This window comes from Dryas octopetala, chromosome 3, assembly GCF_963921425.1.
Source record: "Dryas octopetala chromosome 3, drDryOcto1.1, whole genome shotgun sequence".
Taxonomy (NCBI): Eukaryota; Viridiplantae; Streptophyta; class Magnoliopsida; order Rosales; family Rosaceae; genus Dryas; species Dryas octopetala.
Window position 1 is genome coordinate 21,521,165 of NC_141368.1, and position 18,877 is coordinate 21,540,041.

An 18,877-nucleotide genomic window follows, 5' to 3' on the forward strand; every position below is an offset into this window, starting at 1 on the left:
ACTTACCGAACGAAACCATCGGGTTCGGCACTGGTCCGCCGAACCCACTCCAATTTTTTTTTTTTTAAGTTATTCTCTCCGGCGCGCGACGGTGAGCTAGCTGCGAGGAAGGTGGTGGCGCGCGGTGGTGGTTCTGCGAGGAATGTGGTGCTGCTGGTGCGAGGAAGGTGGTGATCGGCGGAGGGAAAAAAAACAGAGAGAGGGGTGGGGTGGTCGGGGCTGGGTTGGGCGGAGGGCTGGGGTGGTCGGGGCTGGGTTGGGCGCGGGGAGAGTGGTGTAGCATGGAGGAGAGAGAGGGGTGGTGCATGGTGGTGGGCACCGGGAGAGTGGTGCAGCAGGGTGGTGGGCGCAAGGTGGTGGTGCTGCGCGCGGGGAGGGTAGTGCAGCATGGTGGTGGGCGCGGGGAGGGTGGTGCAGCAGGGTGGTGGGCGCACGGTGGGGATGGGCGCACGGTGGGGCCGGGGCTGGGTGGAGGGGAGGGAGGAAGTCGGGCTGGGTGGAGGGGAATGAGGTGGTCGGGCTGGGGCTTGGTGGAGGGGAGGGAGGAGGTCGGGCTGGGTGCATGGATGGGAAGGAGGTGGGCTGGGTCGGGGCTGGAGGGAGGGTGCGACGGGGCTGGGCTTGGTGGAGGGGAGGGAGGAGGTGGGTGCTGCGTGGGTGGCCGGTGGGTGTGGTCGGGTGAGGGAGATGAAGGGGGTGTGTGTGTTTTTTTTTGTTTGTTGATGGGGTGTGCAAAAGAGAAAAAATTGAGTTAGGGTGTGTTGGGTGAGGGGTAAGTGTGTCTTTTTTTTTAGTTTTGATTTTTTTTTTACAAAAGGGTGTGCAAAAAGAAAAAACAGGGTGTGCAAATAGCAGCACTCTTTCGTAAAGTCCAAAGCTTTAGCAAGTTTGATTTGCTTGCGTGAGTAGATTTTTTCACGGCTACACCAAGCCGAGAAGATTGTAGAAGGGGCCAATAGTATGTAGGCACATGTCTACAAGTACTGGATAGCAATTGTCATGAAAAGATAAGTACAAATGCCAGACTGGTTCAGTACCCTACACGTGGGGTGATCTAAGGATATTCTGCTTAGGGTTTTTAGAGCCCATCCAAGTATAAATAGAAAAGCTACGGCCAAAGAAAAGGATTCATCAACTCATATGCAAAAAACTCTCTGCAATTCGCATATTCTTGGCATGGCTTGATCCTTTATTACATTTCGTTTGTTTGTCGAATTTTTGTTTGATTGCATACCACATTTAATTTTCAGTTAATTATTGAGAATTGTGATCCTCAAATATTGAATTTGATTTTAATTGTATGTTTGAGTTCGCTTTTATTAGTCTTTACTTCTTGGTTTGATATTGATTCGTTTCATTGAATGTATATCTCTCCTGAGATCTGAACATAAATTAAAAAGGAAAGTGGAATTGAATCATCTACAAGGAAATTTCACTTATTGCACTTATTTACTCATGTGTTTTGCTTTGAATATGAGCTATTCATTCAATGTTGGTTATATCTACAAGGAAATTTCTAATTCCAATCAGTTAGATCCAGAACCTTTTCGATTTCCTTTAGATCTATTTTCTCAGTTTCTTGTTCGTTTAAGTTTAATTGAACTTGCATTTAATTACGCAAAGATGATGGACATTTCTTAAGTAAGTATCAAGCACCAATGAACATTTACTTAAGCATTTTTAGTACATTAAAGTTCTAGAATGCCCAGGCAGTAAAAATAACTCAGTACAATCGTTTGATTATAAGTCAATCTTCTTTCCTTTTATTTTTACTTCTTTCAATTAGTTGCACCATCTGATCTTACATTACATCAAGATCTAGATTGCATTCGTTACAAGTACGGCATCACTTGGTGACACGCCTTTCATTTCATTATACACTCGCGTCCAGAGTTGCATATGTTATGAGATGAACGAATCTTAGCCTGACACGTGGCGGGAGACATTTTTTACCATAACATAATTTGGCACGCCCGGTGAGATATTGTTCTAAAAGTCTTTTAGTTTGGAATGTCTGAATCTTGAATTTACTTTCATTTTTGCTTTCGCATTTTGTTTTAGTTTGTCTCGTTATTCCGTGCATTCTTGAGTTTGTTTCTTTTGGTTTATGGTTGAGACTCGAGGACAATATGCATTAAGAATTGCACTAGAAAACAGTGAGCAAAGAGTGATTAGTGAGTTTCCAGAGATGGCAGATGGACAAGGAGCTTTTGGTGTTCTGGGGCCCTTAGAGTTGAATCGACTTGAGGTGCAAGATGTAGCCCACCCGAACGAACGAGTTCTTGGCGAAGACTTTGGCCAGCGAATAAACGAAATGCATGCAGCGAATGTTCGCATAGAAGAAGGACTTAACGGCGGTTTCGCTGGAGTAAATGCCGGGATTCGTGAATTAAGGTAGACGATCGAGAATATGTAGAATGCCATTGTCCAAGCCATAAGAGACCAAGGCGTAAGGCGAAGGCAGGATAGGCCGGCCAAACGAGAGGTACCAGAGGTGGTAGTCCAAGCACTCCCTGTTGTGGGCCAAGGCGCGGCGCAAGTTGTACTTCCACTTCCTCAAGTACTACGAGCCGTTCCTGAGCAAGCCAATTTGGTTCAACCTCAAGGTGGAGCATATGTGCCACCACATAATCGTGCGCTAGTGGTAAACGCTTTTAGGGCGAATAGAGGAAATGGAGAAGGCATTCGAGCATAATTACAGAGGTATGACTACCAAAGAAATGAGAATCCTCGGCAGTATGTTCGCCAGTAGCCGAGGAATAATGACAACAATGGCCATGGATACGGAAACGGTGCCGGACGAATGATAGTGAATGAAAACTATTTCGCGGGCCAACATGCACAATTTCTGACAAGAGTAGAAGCAGAAAACATGATGCAGGCCCTCGTGGCCAACCAAGGGCGATGTAATGGGGTTGGTTGTCAATTGGAATCTCTCCAGAATTTGAACCATCGCCTAGTTGTAGGCCCACGCTTTGGAGCAAACTTGAATCAGGAGCATCTTCTTTTGAGCCTCCTTCAACCAAAATTGGTTCATCCTGCGAAAGCGATAAAAAGGTTAGAATTCGTCATGAACAAACCAACAAGTAGAGCTTGAAAGGAGTAAGTCAAATATATAATACCGTAGAGGAAGGGAGGGAAAGAAGTTGGGATATGGAGAATACAATTGAAGAGGTTGCACTGCAAGAATCTGAACAAAACCCTCGCCTGTCGATTTGTCACCAGCAACCACATTCTAAATAAAAAGATTAATGATAGTGAGGATTTGTTAGAAGACAATAAAAATATCTATAAAAGTAAAAATATACCTGACGACCATTATTGGGTTTGGGCACATATGGAGGACCACGATATATGAAAACCCTAGGCGAAAGAAAACAAACCTCAAAGTGTGGGAAATCAGACATATCTAGCGATAGCAATCCGCTTGGTTGGTGATCATCATTCTCTTCACCGGTAACGATGGTGTCTTCGTCCTAAACAAGGAAAAGAATAATAGGTATTGGGAGTTTAAGAATGACGAAAAGAGTCCAAGCTGAAAAGATTACCTGGCGGACATCAATTGTAATGAGAGAAGGCATCGGTTGAGAACTTGATGCCGAAGCTGTTTCTTGTTTTCTTTTTTCTCTTTTTTCTTTCTTCTTCTTTTCTGGCCTTTGCCATTCGTCTTTCTTCTTTTTTCTTTTTCTTCTTTCTTCTCTTTGTCTTCTTCTCTTTTTTTTTCTTCTTTTTCTTTCTATTGATTTAGAAATTGAATACCCTTTGGGCTATGCAGATGATATAGAAAGGAACCATTAGGCAGATCTTCCTTGACGAACATTGAGGGTTCTATAAAAAAAAAAAAAAAAGAGTTAGAGTTTTATATGTGGCAGAGAGTAAATACAAAATAAGTTGAGCTTTCTTACTTAATGGTGAATTGGTTGCAGCAGCAGCAGGTGGTACATGGGAGCTCTAGCCCGTTTCACCCTTGTGTTTTTTCCGTCTAATCAATGGTGGAGGAGAATCGGCAAGCTCTTCTTCTTCACAAGGCTCTTCCGTCGAAGCTTTGGCCGATTCTTACCTCATCTTTCTTTTTCCCTTTTTGTGAGAATCTAAGGCTTACCCAATGGTTTCTTCTTGCTCGTCCATTTCTTCTTTAGTTAGCGGATTTTCTTCTTCAGTTAATTGTTTTGATGCTAAGGTTTTCGCCTTTATAACTGCTGCACTAAGGATAGTGGGTGGTTTGTAATCCCTTGGCTTCCTGTCATTGTTGGATTTGAAAGGAATACCCTCAAGGGCGAGAATATGAGCAGTTTCTCTGTCATCAGACAAAAACTTGGAAAACTAAGAAATCTACCAAGTGGCGAATGGTGTCATTACATGACAGTTAATTTTCCTTGGTTGGAGTCTGAGTAATTTCTTGGCAAGTGAAGACCATGCATGTAACGCCCCGATCCTAGGGCCCAAAAATACACTGAAACTTTGTCCTTTAAACCTCTTTTCAAAGAATGAGTCATGCACTTAATATAATAAATAAATACGTTAAATAAATCAGAGTGTGAGCCCAAAACATTTATGTAAAATTCACTATATAAAATCAGTTAAATCAAATTAAAATAGGTCCCACTGCCTCGTCTTCTCCTCACTGCCTCCTCAGCCTGCTTAACCTGCAAAACACCAATAACCACACTGCACCATATCCATGGTACACCGGGTCATTCAAATAAACAACCCGGTAAGCTCACTAGAGCTCGTATGAGTGAAATAACAGAATAATTATCCTCAATAAAATCCTCAACTTCCATGCTTAATAATAATTTACAATAATATCCATAAATATTCAATCACACAATAATTTCATCACCAATCATCCAAGCATCAAAATAAATCATAAATCCTTGTATTCAAATCAAATCTCATCAATATATAATAATCATCATTCTGGCAAATCAATTGCCTAAACGTCAACTATTAATCTCAACCTCAAACATAATTTATATACTTATACCATATCTCCAACCGGTTCACGATAATTCAATCCACAAATCATATTCCATAGTCTCATGGCAAATCATCAACATTTCCATTCTCAAGATTCAAGCCTAGTCTTACCAAGTCCTAGTCACACTAAATCCTAGTAAACAAAAGCAACACAAGCAAACAGTACAAAATGAACATCTATCTAATTTCACTCACACCGCTCTTTGAAATCCCCCCGCTTTAAAACTATTTTCAAAATCTCTTCTTTCAAATCCATTTTTAAATCCCCTCAACCGTAAATTAAACTCTGAAAGTAACACAGTTCTCAAGCTGAAATCAATATTATCAACTGTATATAAATAATTTAGGCTAAAAACTTTCAACTCAAATAAACCTCGATATACTGAAAAAGCATTGAAACTGTTCAAACTAAGAAATATCAAATTTGAACTGATTTAAAACACAAGGTCTTATTGAAAATGTCATTTAAAGTATTTACTGATGCAAATTCATTTCTCAAATACTCCACAACTGAAAACTCACGCCACACTAGTACCCAGGAAACTGCTGGTCATACACCGCCGAGTCATCTCTAGGCAAGTGCAGAGCAAATTTATACCTGCTGTAATGCTGGTCATACACCGCCGACTAGGCAAGTGCAGAGCAAATGTCATGCTGGTCGTACACTGCCAACTAGGCAAGTGCAGAGCGAGTGCTGGTCGTACACCGCTGAGTCATCTCTAGGCGAATGCAGAGCAATATATACCTGCTGAAGGGGGGTACTAATATGGCGGTTTGAAACCGCTTCTGTATACCTCAATCAACCACATCTCAAAAATATTCTTCCAGATAAAAACTGAAATTTAATTTTTCCCATAAATCCGCTTAAATAAAATCATTCTCAAATTGTGAAAGCTGCTTGATCAAAATCATTTTCTAAAGGACATAAATTCATTAATAAAACTTCTCCAAAATAATACCAAAAACCATTTCCAGAAACTGTCCATACTCAATTAAATCAAGAAAAGAGTTGAATTATAAAACGTGCAAAACATTTCGAAAACCAAAGATCTACTCATAGCCTACCCCGAGCTACACCGAAACCTTCTCCAAAATTGATTCCTACTCACGCCCCCTCACTTGTTTGTCATCCCTACTCACAGTCTACTGTATAATAATTGCTTAATCCTCACTTATATACCTCGACAACAAATATTTCTTCTCTAATTCAGCAATTATCATCATTCCTTGATCCTCGAAAATAGACATTTCTCATCTAATGGGTACTTAATCCCAGGGCAACTCTATAAATTCCCAACTAATTTCTTAACCTCAAGTCCTCATCAATTCCTTCTCATGATCTAAATCCTATACTTAACATTCTCTAACATAAAGCAACAAACACACAAAACAAACAATTCATCTACCGTATAAGTTTCACTCATAGTTTGACCGCGTGAAAAAACCGAAGTGCCCTTCACGGCGCCATTACTCGGATATCAAATCCGGCAGCATAACGGCATTAGGGATAAGATTTCCCGAGCTCGTGTACCTGTTAAGACCAGACAATCAACAATTTAATAACCAGATATCACAACTTGGCCGTTCAACAGCTGAAATGGGCGGTAACCACCCCACAAGGTGGCTGCCCAGTCCCAAACAACACACCAAAATTCACAGAACTCACCCACGGGCTTCGGTTGACTGGCCAGGAGCCAAAAACTAACAATTCCAGCCATCGGCACGGCCAAACGCGGCGGGATCTGCGGTTGTCCTTGGTGGTCAACCTGCACCAATTTCAAAACTGAAAATTAACGTAAACAAATTACACCGGCACGGAGGGGACGTCGAGAGGATCAACTTTTATACCTGGGTCGACGGCCAAAAGTCGCCGGAATCACTCGAAACTGGCCGGAGAAGCCGCCGGCCAAAATTCTTCGATCCGCCGCCATGGGGGGTCGTTCGGAGCCAGGGAAGGCCGGGGCTGAACTCGCCGGGGCCTGGGGAAAAGAACCCAGGTGGTCTGGTGTCCTGTCGTCGCGGGAAAAAGGAGATTGTCGGCAAGAGCCTCTCTCGGTCTTCGCGTCGATCCGTCGTGATGGTGGCTCAGGTGGGTGATCGGCGGCCAGGGAGAGGAAGAGGGAGAGACGGCGAGGTTGGTGGGCCGAAAACCCAGCCCATCTGCTGCCGGACGCGCCGCCACGCGCTGGTGGCAGATCGGCGAAGGTGAGAGGCGCGAGAGAGAGAAGCGCGGGGAGAGAGAATCGAGGAGAGAGGAGAGAGAAAATCAGGAGAGAGGATATCTGATTTTGGGTATTTAAAACCCACTTTCGTATAATTACAAGTTTGCCACTCACTTCACATGTCCGTATCTTTCGAACCGTAACTCCGATCGACGCGTGCTTCGTGTCTACGAACTCGTGGACTCGAGACCTATCCAACGGACCCAAAGTCAAAAACAAAAGTCCAATAGTTTTAAAAGTCAACTTTGGGTCAAGCCCAATTTAAAACAAAAATTTAAAAATTAAACCAAAACCTTTTAAATTTCCAAATAAATTCCCAAAATCCTTAAAATAAATTCGCAAAATAATTAAAATAACTTCTTGAAAAATACGGGGTCTTACAATGCATCCTTACGAAGCGCTTTATAGAAGTTTCTTGCCCCATTAAAGTAAGTTGCCTCAGTATATTCTATTCACCAAGAAGACAGATAGTTAGCAGAATTAAAATGAAGAAATGAAAGGGGTTGGCACAAACCAAATTGATGAGCAACCAAGTGAGGTTGGTAGATCTCAGCATGAGCCTTGTAAAACTGCAGCTTGTCTGCTACGAGTCCCATTAGGATGTTCGCCTAGAATGTTCGCCTTGTAAAAGGGCTTCCCTAAGGTAAGTCTTTGTTGACTAGAATGTTCGCCTATATTTGGTTGGTTTCTTCCAACACATTAAGATCCGTTGGTAAAGTCCCATCAATTTCGATAGATAGGTAGAGAGGATGATGACAGAAGACACAAGTCTGAAAGACTTTCTCAGGGATGTTCGTTTGGACAGAAAAAATGAAAGCATTCTTCTACTGTGTGGGACCTCAAGGATAAAGGAATGATGAAGTTGGTAATTACTTCATCCCTCGGGAATTGAACGTTGGGTTTTGTACGAAACTGAGGGAAGTATGCTTGCAACCATAGTTGGAACATCCACAAAGGGCCGCCTACGTTTGGGTCCATTCGCCCCACATTAATATCTCGCAAGCAGCGGTAGAGATTGGCCAGTACGAAGGGTCCCAAAGCAAATGTGTAGCCTGATGCTAAAGCATCGGCCATGCAAGCGAATTCCTGGACAACCTTATTACTTTTGGCGCATAACACATACTTGCTCAGCCAGTAGGACAGGAAAGCTGAATGTTCATGATCAGTTACTGATCCTTTTCCTCGGTTGTAATGTTTGGCAAATGTCTCGTAGCTACTAACTGGGCTAGAAGCTTTGACGTCTCTTCTAAAAACATGCCGCTAATTTACTTTGACATATGCGTCCCTATCTAGCTTTTCTTCGAAAAATGGAGAGATGAAGTTGCCATGGGGTCTGAATCCAAAACTTGCGGCCATATCTAAGATAGTCGGAGTAAGTGGCCCGTGGGGAAGGTACATAACGTTCATAGCTGAAGACCAGAAACACAGAGCTGCTGCAAGAAGTGGACGATCAAAAGTTAAGGCTTTGGTTGATAAGGCAATAATGTTTCTGATGCCAAGAACTTCCTATATCGCCGATTTTTCAGCTTCAACTCGTTTATACCAACGAAGCCATTCAGAATTTGATGCAGAGGTTGGCCATACAATTGGAGGCTTCTTTGATACCTAGGTTCCCCAAAGCCCATCATGATAAAAAGTGGAGTGATCTACAAATTGGATATTCATAATTTTCTCCACAAGAATGGGCATTTTGTTCCTGAAGAAAGGACCAAGGGCTGCCATAAAACCAAGATGACAGGACCGCCCCCGGATTTCACCCTGAAACCCGGAGAGGTCCTGCGGGAATCCAAAATGAAGGAAAATCCTACCGAAAATTCGGCAGAACCTCCCCTGAAAATGGACAAACCCAGAAATTTCAAAACCTGTTAAAAACACTTCTAAAACATCAACCACCTCCACCACAACAAAAAATAAAGTCTCAGGCCCACAACAAGTAATACAAATCTAATCAAAGCATATCTAATCAACTATACAATCATATCTCATTTTATTTATTTCAAGGGAAAACCTTGATCCTATTATACTAATAAGCTGGATATGAGAAACTCGAATGCCTCGACGTGGTACTGACAGGACCACCCCCGGATTCCACCCTGAAACCCGGAGAGGTCCTGCGGGAATCCAAAATCAAGGAAAATCCTACCGAAAATTCGGCAGAACCTCCCCTGAAAATGGACTAACCCAGAAATTTCGAAACCTGTTAAAAGCACTTCTAAGTCATCAACCACCTCTACCACAACCAAATAGGGTCTCGGACCCAACAATTCACAGAGAAACCAACTAAATATTTAAAGTGGTTATCAGAGCCTCTAATCTATTACAAAGAATTTTACACCGAAAAATAAAATGACGCCTACTGGTCCGAGAAGGAATATGGATGTAACCACCTCGACGTGATTGGCTCGACCTCCACCAAAGTTACTACCTGGGGGGACAATTTAAAACAAAACAAGATAAACCGTGAGACAAACTCAGTGAGTGGACAGTTTAATAGAGACGAAAATAAAAGTAAACTTCCTATTTCAGAAAATCCTTCAAAACCACGTTTAGCTCTAAGACCTCACATCACTCTTTGAAATCCCCCAGTTTAAAACCATAAAGTTTATTTAAACTTAAGAAATCCAACAAAACAATATATATTTAATAATTTCTGAAAATAACCAAATTCATTTTCCACCATGCTATATACCCTAAATAACCTGGCCATACACCTGTGCGGAATTCCTGCATCGCACAGGCAGGCAATATCCTGGCCATACACACACGTGGAGTAAATCCAACACGTGCAGGCAATATCCTGGCCATACACACGCGTGGAGTAAATCCAACACGTGCAGGCAATATCCTGGCCATACACACGTGTGAATAAAATCAGCACGTGCAGGCAATTCTGGTCATACGTGCACGCAGAGCAGCCCCCAAAGGGCGAAGCATCCTGACACACGGCCCAAAGCCTATATGTGTGCCGTGATGGGTCCCAAAGACCTATGTATCTGATAACCTGGAGGGTACTGCAAAGGGTGGTTTGAAAACCATTTTTCCATAATCAAATCATAAAATCATTTTCTCACGGATAGAAAATATCTTTATCGTTCCCAGAAACTTTAAATCCTCAATCCACAATGCATAAGCACAACTAGTAAAATAGTCATTAATAAATCTCATTCGAAACACATAAAACCAATCAAATCTTGACCATAGGCTAAAATATGAAATAATCCATACGTGTAAAAATAAGAAACTAGTTTTCTTTCAAACGTCCAATAATAAAACTTATTCGAAATAACATTTGAAATTCAACGTTTAATACCAATGATCAAATCCCAAATCAAATCAAAATATTATGAAATCTTTAACGCAATTATTTGAAAACCAAAGTTCGCTCACATTTGTTATTACTAAAACAAATTCAATTAACCAAGATAAAAATGCAAATTTTATAAATCATTTTAAGGAAGTAAGGTCCACTCACAGTGAGAATCCTAGCTCCGTTCCTCCGCCGAATCTTTTCGGGCTGCGGTCGTCTCGCCTATAAAATAGACAATCAACGAAATACAATTAGTTCCGCCTCAAGACACTTAAACGTAGATGTGTGTTCAACTTAACATCACGCCCAACACTCGTTCTAACTCGACGATTTACGACGTTCAAAATTAAACTTACAAACAACTTCGGCTTCTCTAATCACACTCACGTAGCCATGCTCAACAACCCACTCCACAAATGCCCAAAATAGTCCTTAATTCACGAATGGAAGTAGGGGTTCGGAATTACTGTGGGTGCTACCCAAGGTGGCTGCCCCAACTCCAAATTCAACCAAGAAATGCCTAATTCCTCAAACCCACTCAATCCTTCAATCTTAAACCACAATTGGGGTTCCTAGGAATAGAATTTATTATTTAAAACGACAAAAATAGCCCTCTAGTCCGAAAATTAAAGAACAACCCGAAATGGCTTCAAAACCCAGAAATTTCAAATTCCTATATACTCGAAATTAATCAACATCAGTTAAGAAAATGAAAACCCAAAGGAAGAGGAAGAAATCTCACCAAAAATAGGGATGAAAGGGGCTGAGATTTGGCCGGAATCCGGCGAGGGAGAGGCGGCGGGCTGGGTTTTCTCTGGCCCTGATTTCGCGCGTGTGGGAGCTGGGCTGGCTGGAGGAGGGCCGAGCTGAGCTGGTCGGCGTCGGGGGAGGCTCGTCGATGGTCGAGGTCGGTGGGAGGTGGTTGGCGACGGTGGCTGTGGTGGGTATGTGCGCACGCAGAGGGAAGAGAGAGAGAGATGTGCAGGAGAGAGAGAGAGAGGTCGGCGTCGGGGGGGGGGGGGGGGTCTCGTCGGTGAAGCTGGGTCGGCGAGGGGTGGTCGGTGCCTGGGACGTTGGCCGGTGACGGTGAGGGGTGGTGGGTGGGTGATAGCGCGGGGAGAGGGTGCGGGGGAAAGGAAAACCGAGAGAGAGAGTGCGGGGAGAGAGAGAGATAAAGGGAGAGGGAGAAGTGTGTAGAATTTTCTGGAGAGAGAGAGAGAGAAATCAGAAAATTTTTTCTGATTTTGGGTATTTAAAAACCCACTTTTATAAATTTACAAAATTGCCCCTCACTTCACATGTCCGTATCTTCCAAACCGTAACTCGGATCGAAGCGTGCTACGTGTCTATGAAATCGTGGGATCGAAACCTATCTAACGGACCCAAAGTCAAAATCGAAAACCCATTTATTTTAAAAGTCAACTTTGGGTCAAGCTTAAATTAAAACAAAAATAAATAAATCAAAACTTTAAATCAAAACCCTTTTTATTTTCCAAATAGATATCAAAATCTTTAAAATACAATCCCACATCTTTTATAAACCTCTTAGACACATAGTTAAATAAAAATTTAAATTTCTAGTGAGAATTTGGGTCGGGTCGTTACAGGTACGGTCCGACCTCGGTGATCGCTACTACCTGGGGGGAAAACGTCAAAAGCAAAATGTGAGAAAAACTCTCAGTGAGTGGACAAAATATAAAAACCAAGTATTTAAGTTATTCATCCTTCCAAATTCCTTTAAAATCAAAACTCCTCTAAAACCTCGCGTCACTCTTTGAAATCCCCCAGTTTTAAAACAATTTCACATGTCTATTTCAAAATCTCCTTGTAAACCACAATCATGCTTAGAGTACGGGGAAAACATATGAACATAAAACTATTTCAAATCCTCAGAATGCCCAATGCATAAGAAAAACTCGTAGAATAATAAATGGGTGAAAATCTTAAAAGGAATCATGCAGTAACAAAAAGAAACTCATCATATGTAAATCTTTTACACAAATCAATTAACTGAAAATCAATCTTTGAAAATAGTAAGTTCTCAAACTGAAATCGTCGTACTTAAAAAAAACCTTTGCTGCCATAAACTCATCACTTAAAATACTTAACAACTGAAAACACACACCAGTCAGTTACCCATATAATCAGTCATACACGCGCAGAGCCAAGAATCTGTCTTACGCATGCAGAGCCACAAATTCTGTCTTACGTGCACGCAGAGCCAACCCCCAAAGGGTCAAGCATCACGACACACGGTCCAAAGCCTATGTGTGTGCCGCAATGGGTCCCAAAGACCTATCTAATCTGATAACCTAGAGGGTACTGGAAAGGTGGTTTGAAAACTATTTTTCCATAACCCAAATATATGTTTTTTTTTTTCCATCAAGAATAAATATCTTGGTGCTTTCCCAAAAGAAGCTTTAAATCCATAAGCCAACATACGAAATTCGAATCAATTTCAATATACAAAGATCGAAATAATACTTTTCGACAAAACTAAAATATTAAATGAACTTTGTAAAATAAAATGAGAAACCAAATTTCCTTTCCCAAAGCCCAACAACTCACTAAAACTAACATGTAAATATATGGTATAAAAACTTTTTATGAACACATTTGAAATTCGAAATCCATCGCCATCGATCAAATCCAAAATCAAATCAAAATATTATGCATAATAGGATTAATGAAATCTTTAATGAAATTATTTGAAAACCAAAGTTCACTCACATTTGTTATTACTAAAACAAATTCAATTAACCAAGATAAAAATGCAAATTTCATAAGTCATTTTAAGGAAGTAAGGTCCACTCACAGAGATAGCCCTAGCTTCCATCCTCTGCTGCGTCGTCTCGGATTTCAGGGTTGTCGCCTATAGTTAAATGAAATTAGGCTCGGCTCAATGACGATTACAGTGTACGTGTAAAGCCTAAACGTTCCGCTCAACCTTTCTATTTTTTTTAAAGATGATTTATTACTTTTCTTAAGGTCTGATTACCCAAATCTCTTCTAATTCCTTCCCGGCTCAAAATCCAACTACACCCAAACATTTAATCCACCAAATATATCCAATTAAACTTTATGCGCGCCATACCTCAACCAAGACTCGTCTGTGAATCGATTCGATACAGAAAAGTATCTGAATACAATCCAAATTGAGGTTTTCCTCAAATCCATAAGACTTCCACCTGCTCCAAATCAGTAACCAACTTAGAAATCGCTCTAAAAAAACAAATCTAATTTCCAATAATGACAATGAGGGACGAGACCACCACTGATGCCGCCCAGCTTTGTTGTTTCCAAGACTAATTTAGCCAAAAACAATCGACTTCAATAGAACCCATTTAATTTCTCAAACTTAATCATCAATAGGGTCTCCTAGGGAAGAAATTAGTCCAAATTAACCACAAGAACAACCTTTAAATTCGAAAACCCAAAGAAATCCAAAATGGCTAAAAATCTCAGATTTTCAATTTCCTAATTACTGAAATAAATCAACATAAGTCTAGGGAAAGGAAGGCCTATCAAGAGTGGAGAAAAACCCACCTGAAACACGTTGAATTGAGGCCGAAGATGGTTGGAACCGACGAAGTGAAGGGGTAGCTCGAGGTGGTTTTTCTGGCGAGTTTTCGCGTGCAGGGGGAAGAGCTCGGCGAGGAGGACGACTGGAAGGTGACGTCCGGCTAGAGGGGGAAGGTCGCCGGTGGTTGGGGTCGGCGGGAGGTGATCGATGCTGGTGGTTGGTGGCTGCGCGCAAAGAAGAGGGAGGAGAGAGAGAACTCAAGGAGAGAGAGAATGAGGAGAGAGAGTAGGCTGGGGGGTGGTCGGCGCCTGGGGGAAGCTCGCCGGAGCCAAAGGCCGGGAAGGTGGTCGGCGATGGTGAGTGGGGGTGGTGGCTGGGTAATGGCGCAGGGGAGAAGGTGCGGGGGAGAGGAAAGCAGGGAGAGAGAGTGCGGGGGTGAGAGAAATAAAATGGGAGAGAGGATGTTCTAGAGAGAGAGAGAAACTTCTAAAAAATATATGATTTTTTAAACCCAATTTGTTCATTTTACGAAATTGCCCCTCGCTTCAAACCCCCATATCTTTCAAACTGTAACTCGGATCGACGCGTGCTACGTGTCTATGAAATTGTGGGGTCGAAACCTATCTAACGGACGCAAAGTCAAAATTGAAAGCTCATTTATTTTAAAAGTCAACTTTGGGTCAAGCTTAAATTAAAACAAAAACAAAAATAAATAAATAAATCAAAACCCTTTTTATTTTCCAAATAAATCCCAAAATCTTTAAAATACAATTTAACATCCTGTAAAAACTTCTTAAAACCATAAAAATTTAAATTTCTAATAAAATTTGGGTCGGGTCGTTACACAAGCTCTCTTGCAAACCCAATGCCAAAAAAAGAAATAACTTCACTTTGAGCTTCAACTAATGCTTCAACAGTGAGTAATGGGGAAATTGAGTTGTTGAAAGCTTTCGCCTCTTCACCCATCTTCTGGGAAGAAACAATTTATCTGACTTGGGCCATTTGAACAGAATGAGTTGGATGGAGAAAGAAGATGAAGAACACAGAGGGTTCAAGAGGGCAGACTTTTTTTACGCTTGAAAATTTAAAAGCTTGAAGGCGTAAGGGTAGGGATGACAAAGATGGATGATTTATAATAGAAATTTGTGAAATCAAGGAGACGGTTTTAGGGTAATCAAGTGCTTGTAAAAAGTTTTTTTTTCTTAATCGATTTGATATGACAGGAAGTTTAAAAGGAGAATGCAGAAGCAATCAGAAGGGGCTTCAGAATTTGTGGAAATAATTATCTATTAGGAAAATGGCGACCATATTTTAATTATGGCTACAAAACCGAGATGAAGTGACATACCGCCTAGGGTTTTGGGATAGAAACAAAGCGATGCCACTTCTGAACATCCGAAGGGACGTATGACCAATTAAATCATGACACGTGTCTTGAAGCACTCGAAAAAGTCACTACAAGCATTTAATAAGGTTGGGGTGTTTCCTTACTTGGAAAACTTTTCGTTCAAAGCAAAATACTTATCAAGATCTTTTGCTTGCCATCGTTTTCGTTCACCCGGCTTCTGAAAAATATAATAAAGTCTTCAATCTTTCGGCTAGATCAAGCCGAAGCTATTCACACTTGGGGGACAATGTTTATACCATGGATTTCAAGACGTCACTTTAGCCCAAAAGAGCTAATAGGCCAAAGTCTAAGGCCCAATTTCGTAAAGCCGAAAACTTTGGCAAGTTTGATTTGCTTGCGCGAGTAGATTTTTTCACGGCTACACCAAGCCGAGAAGATTGTAGAAGGGGCCAATAGTATGTAGGCACGTGTCTTAGGAAGTTGACAAGTACTGGATGGCAGCTGTCATGAAAAGATAAGTGCAAATGCCCAGACTGGTTCAGTACCTACACGTGGGGTGATCTAAGTATATTCTACTTAGGTTTTCAGAGCCCATCCAAGTATAAATAGAAAAGCTATGGCCAAAGGAAGGGATCCATCAACTCACACATAAAAAGCTCTCTGCAATTTGCATATTCCTGACATGGCTTGATCCTTTATTACATTATGTTTTCTTGTCGAATTTTTGTCTGATTGCGTACCACATTTAATTTTCAATTAATTATTGAGAATTGTGATCCTCAAATATTGAATTTGATTTTAATTGTATGTCTGAGTTCGCTTTGATTAGTCTTTACTTCTTGGTTTGATATTGATTCCTTTCATTGAATATATCTCTCTTGAGATCTGAACATTAATTAAAAAGGAAAGTGGAATTGAATCATCTACATTTATTGCACTTCTTTCTCATGTGTTTTGCTTTGAATATGAGCTATTCATTCAATGTTGGTTAGATCTACAAGGAAATTTCTAATTCCAAATAGTTAGATCCAGAACCTTTTCGATTTCCTTTAGATCTATTTTCTCAGTTTCTTGTTCATTTAGATTTAATTGAACTTGCATTTAATTACACAAAGATTGTGGACGTTTCTTAAGTAAGTATCAAGCACCAACGAACATTTACTTAAGCATTTTTAGTACATTAAAGTCATGGAATGCCCAATCAGTAAAATGAACTCAGTACAATCGTTTGATTAGAAGTCAATCTTCTTTCATTTTATTTTTACTTCTTTCAATTAGTTGCACCTTCTGATCTTGCATTACATCAAGATCTAGATTGCATTCGTTCCAAGTACGACATCACTTGGTGGCACGTCTTTCATTTCATTATACACTTGCGTCTAGAGTTGTATATGTTATGAGATGAACGAATCCTAGCTTGACACGTGGCTAGAGACATTTTTGACCATAACAGGTACCTATTTAGCTATTTGTTAAAAATATTGTAGACTTCCTAGGGAGGTCGAATTTCGAAGCTGGATTCGCTTGATGGACTTTTGGGTGTCTAGAAAAACATAGAAAAGTTAAATAAAAAATTATATTTAAATCAATAAAACATTTCAATATTACATAATAGTCCATGTAAATTTTCTTTTACCATAAAGGTCAATGAGTTTTGAAATTATATTTCATTTTAGTTGTAAAGCCAAATCCACTTGATAATATCATGTACTTTAGTGCATAGGAAAATACTAATTAATTTGTCCATCCCATTTTTTCATTATTTATGAGCATAAAATTATGATGTTGTCCTTAATTTTGTTTAGGGTTTAGAAATGACGTGCAGGTATATAAATGAGGTTTAGGGTTTAGAAATAGGGTTTACGGTTTAGAATTAGGGTTTTGGAACTTATGGCTTAGGGTTTAGGCCCCGAGTTTTGGGTCAGAGCTCAAAACATTAAGCCGTTTTACTGCGTAGTAGTAAAAAACAAACCTAATACAAATCGAAATTTGAATAGTAATATATGTTTATTAACCTATTGTATTTTTTTTTCATTTTGGTTAATAGTGACTAAAATAAAATTATGAAAAAGTGAATTGACTAAAATGTAATTGTGAAAAGTTTAATTGATTTATTTGTAATTAGCCCAAAATTAAATGAGAGAATAGTGAGACAAATGTAATTGTAGGGAAGAAATGTTATCTTATTTGTCAATAGGGTGAATCGGCCGACTTGACTGATGAGTGTGCATTTTGCATCATTTTATTATACTAATTCTCTAACCTAGAGTGTTAGAACTCGATACTTTTGTGTCTGTTGTCTTGTTTTTGTGTTTTTAGGTCAAATGAAGCATAAATAGGAAAAAACAGCAAATGGAGCCATTTTGGGACATTTCCTAGTCAAATTAAGAAAAGAGCAGAAATCTTAGACACAAGAGGAAACATCAAGCCCAGAACCATCATTGTGAAGCCAAAAATGAGAAATCTTAATTGGATCGTAGGACCTCTACAAGGAAATAGTTAAAGTTTGTATGTTGTGTGTGTTTGACGTTCTCATAGATCTTAATGACTCTTGCATGGGTAACAATTGCCTTAGCTTAGTACTAGGGAACATGTAACACCACTACAATTATATAAATAGACAACGGTTCGTATATTGTTCGATATCTTAATTTAACACACAACAGGTATTAAGAAACCGTGATATGATGGTATCATATCCAATGCTATTTGGTTGGATAGATTTTTCTAAATTATTAAAAACAATAGTTTTAGGAAAAACCGTTGTGTAGGGCAAGTTACACAAAAATTAAAAATTTGCGGGTCTTTTGTATTGACAAAGCGGATGCCCGCTTTAATGAAACCCTTTTGGCGCCTTAAGTCTTTTTGGGTCAAACCCTCTTGACTTCACCCACTCATCAGACAGAACACTTAGCCCCCATTCGAGAAGCATGCACTGGGACTGAAGAAGCACTCAACCCCATTGAACACTTCATCTACATCCTCAATCTTCACTCCACCCAATTCGTACACTCATCACTGGGACTGAAGAAGCACTCGTCGCTCAATCTTCACTCATCGCTCAAGCCTCACTCATCGCTCAATCTTCAATATTTCTGCCATCTTTCTCCTCCTAGCTCCTTCCTTATCGCCCATTTCTGTGCCCTAATTTCAACACTAATCAACTAAAGAAGCACTCCCGTTTATCATCTTCGCCTATCACTCAGGTACATTTGGGTTAGGGTATGAAATTTGTTAAATAAAAACAGATTTCAATATGGGTATGAAAAATCAAATTTCGAACGGGTCTTTTCCTCTTTAAATAAAAGCCCCAAATTTGGGTTAGGGTGTGCACTTCTGTTTTGTGGTTAGAAAAGCACCAAATTTCGAGGTTTTTTTCCTGCTTGATTTTGTGCTTTGTTTAGAACTTGATAACTTGTATAATTAATTTCCTATATATGACATCATTAGTTGAAGAGGTGAATTGCTTAGTGAGCTTGGGGCAAGAAAATAGGCTG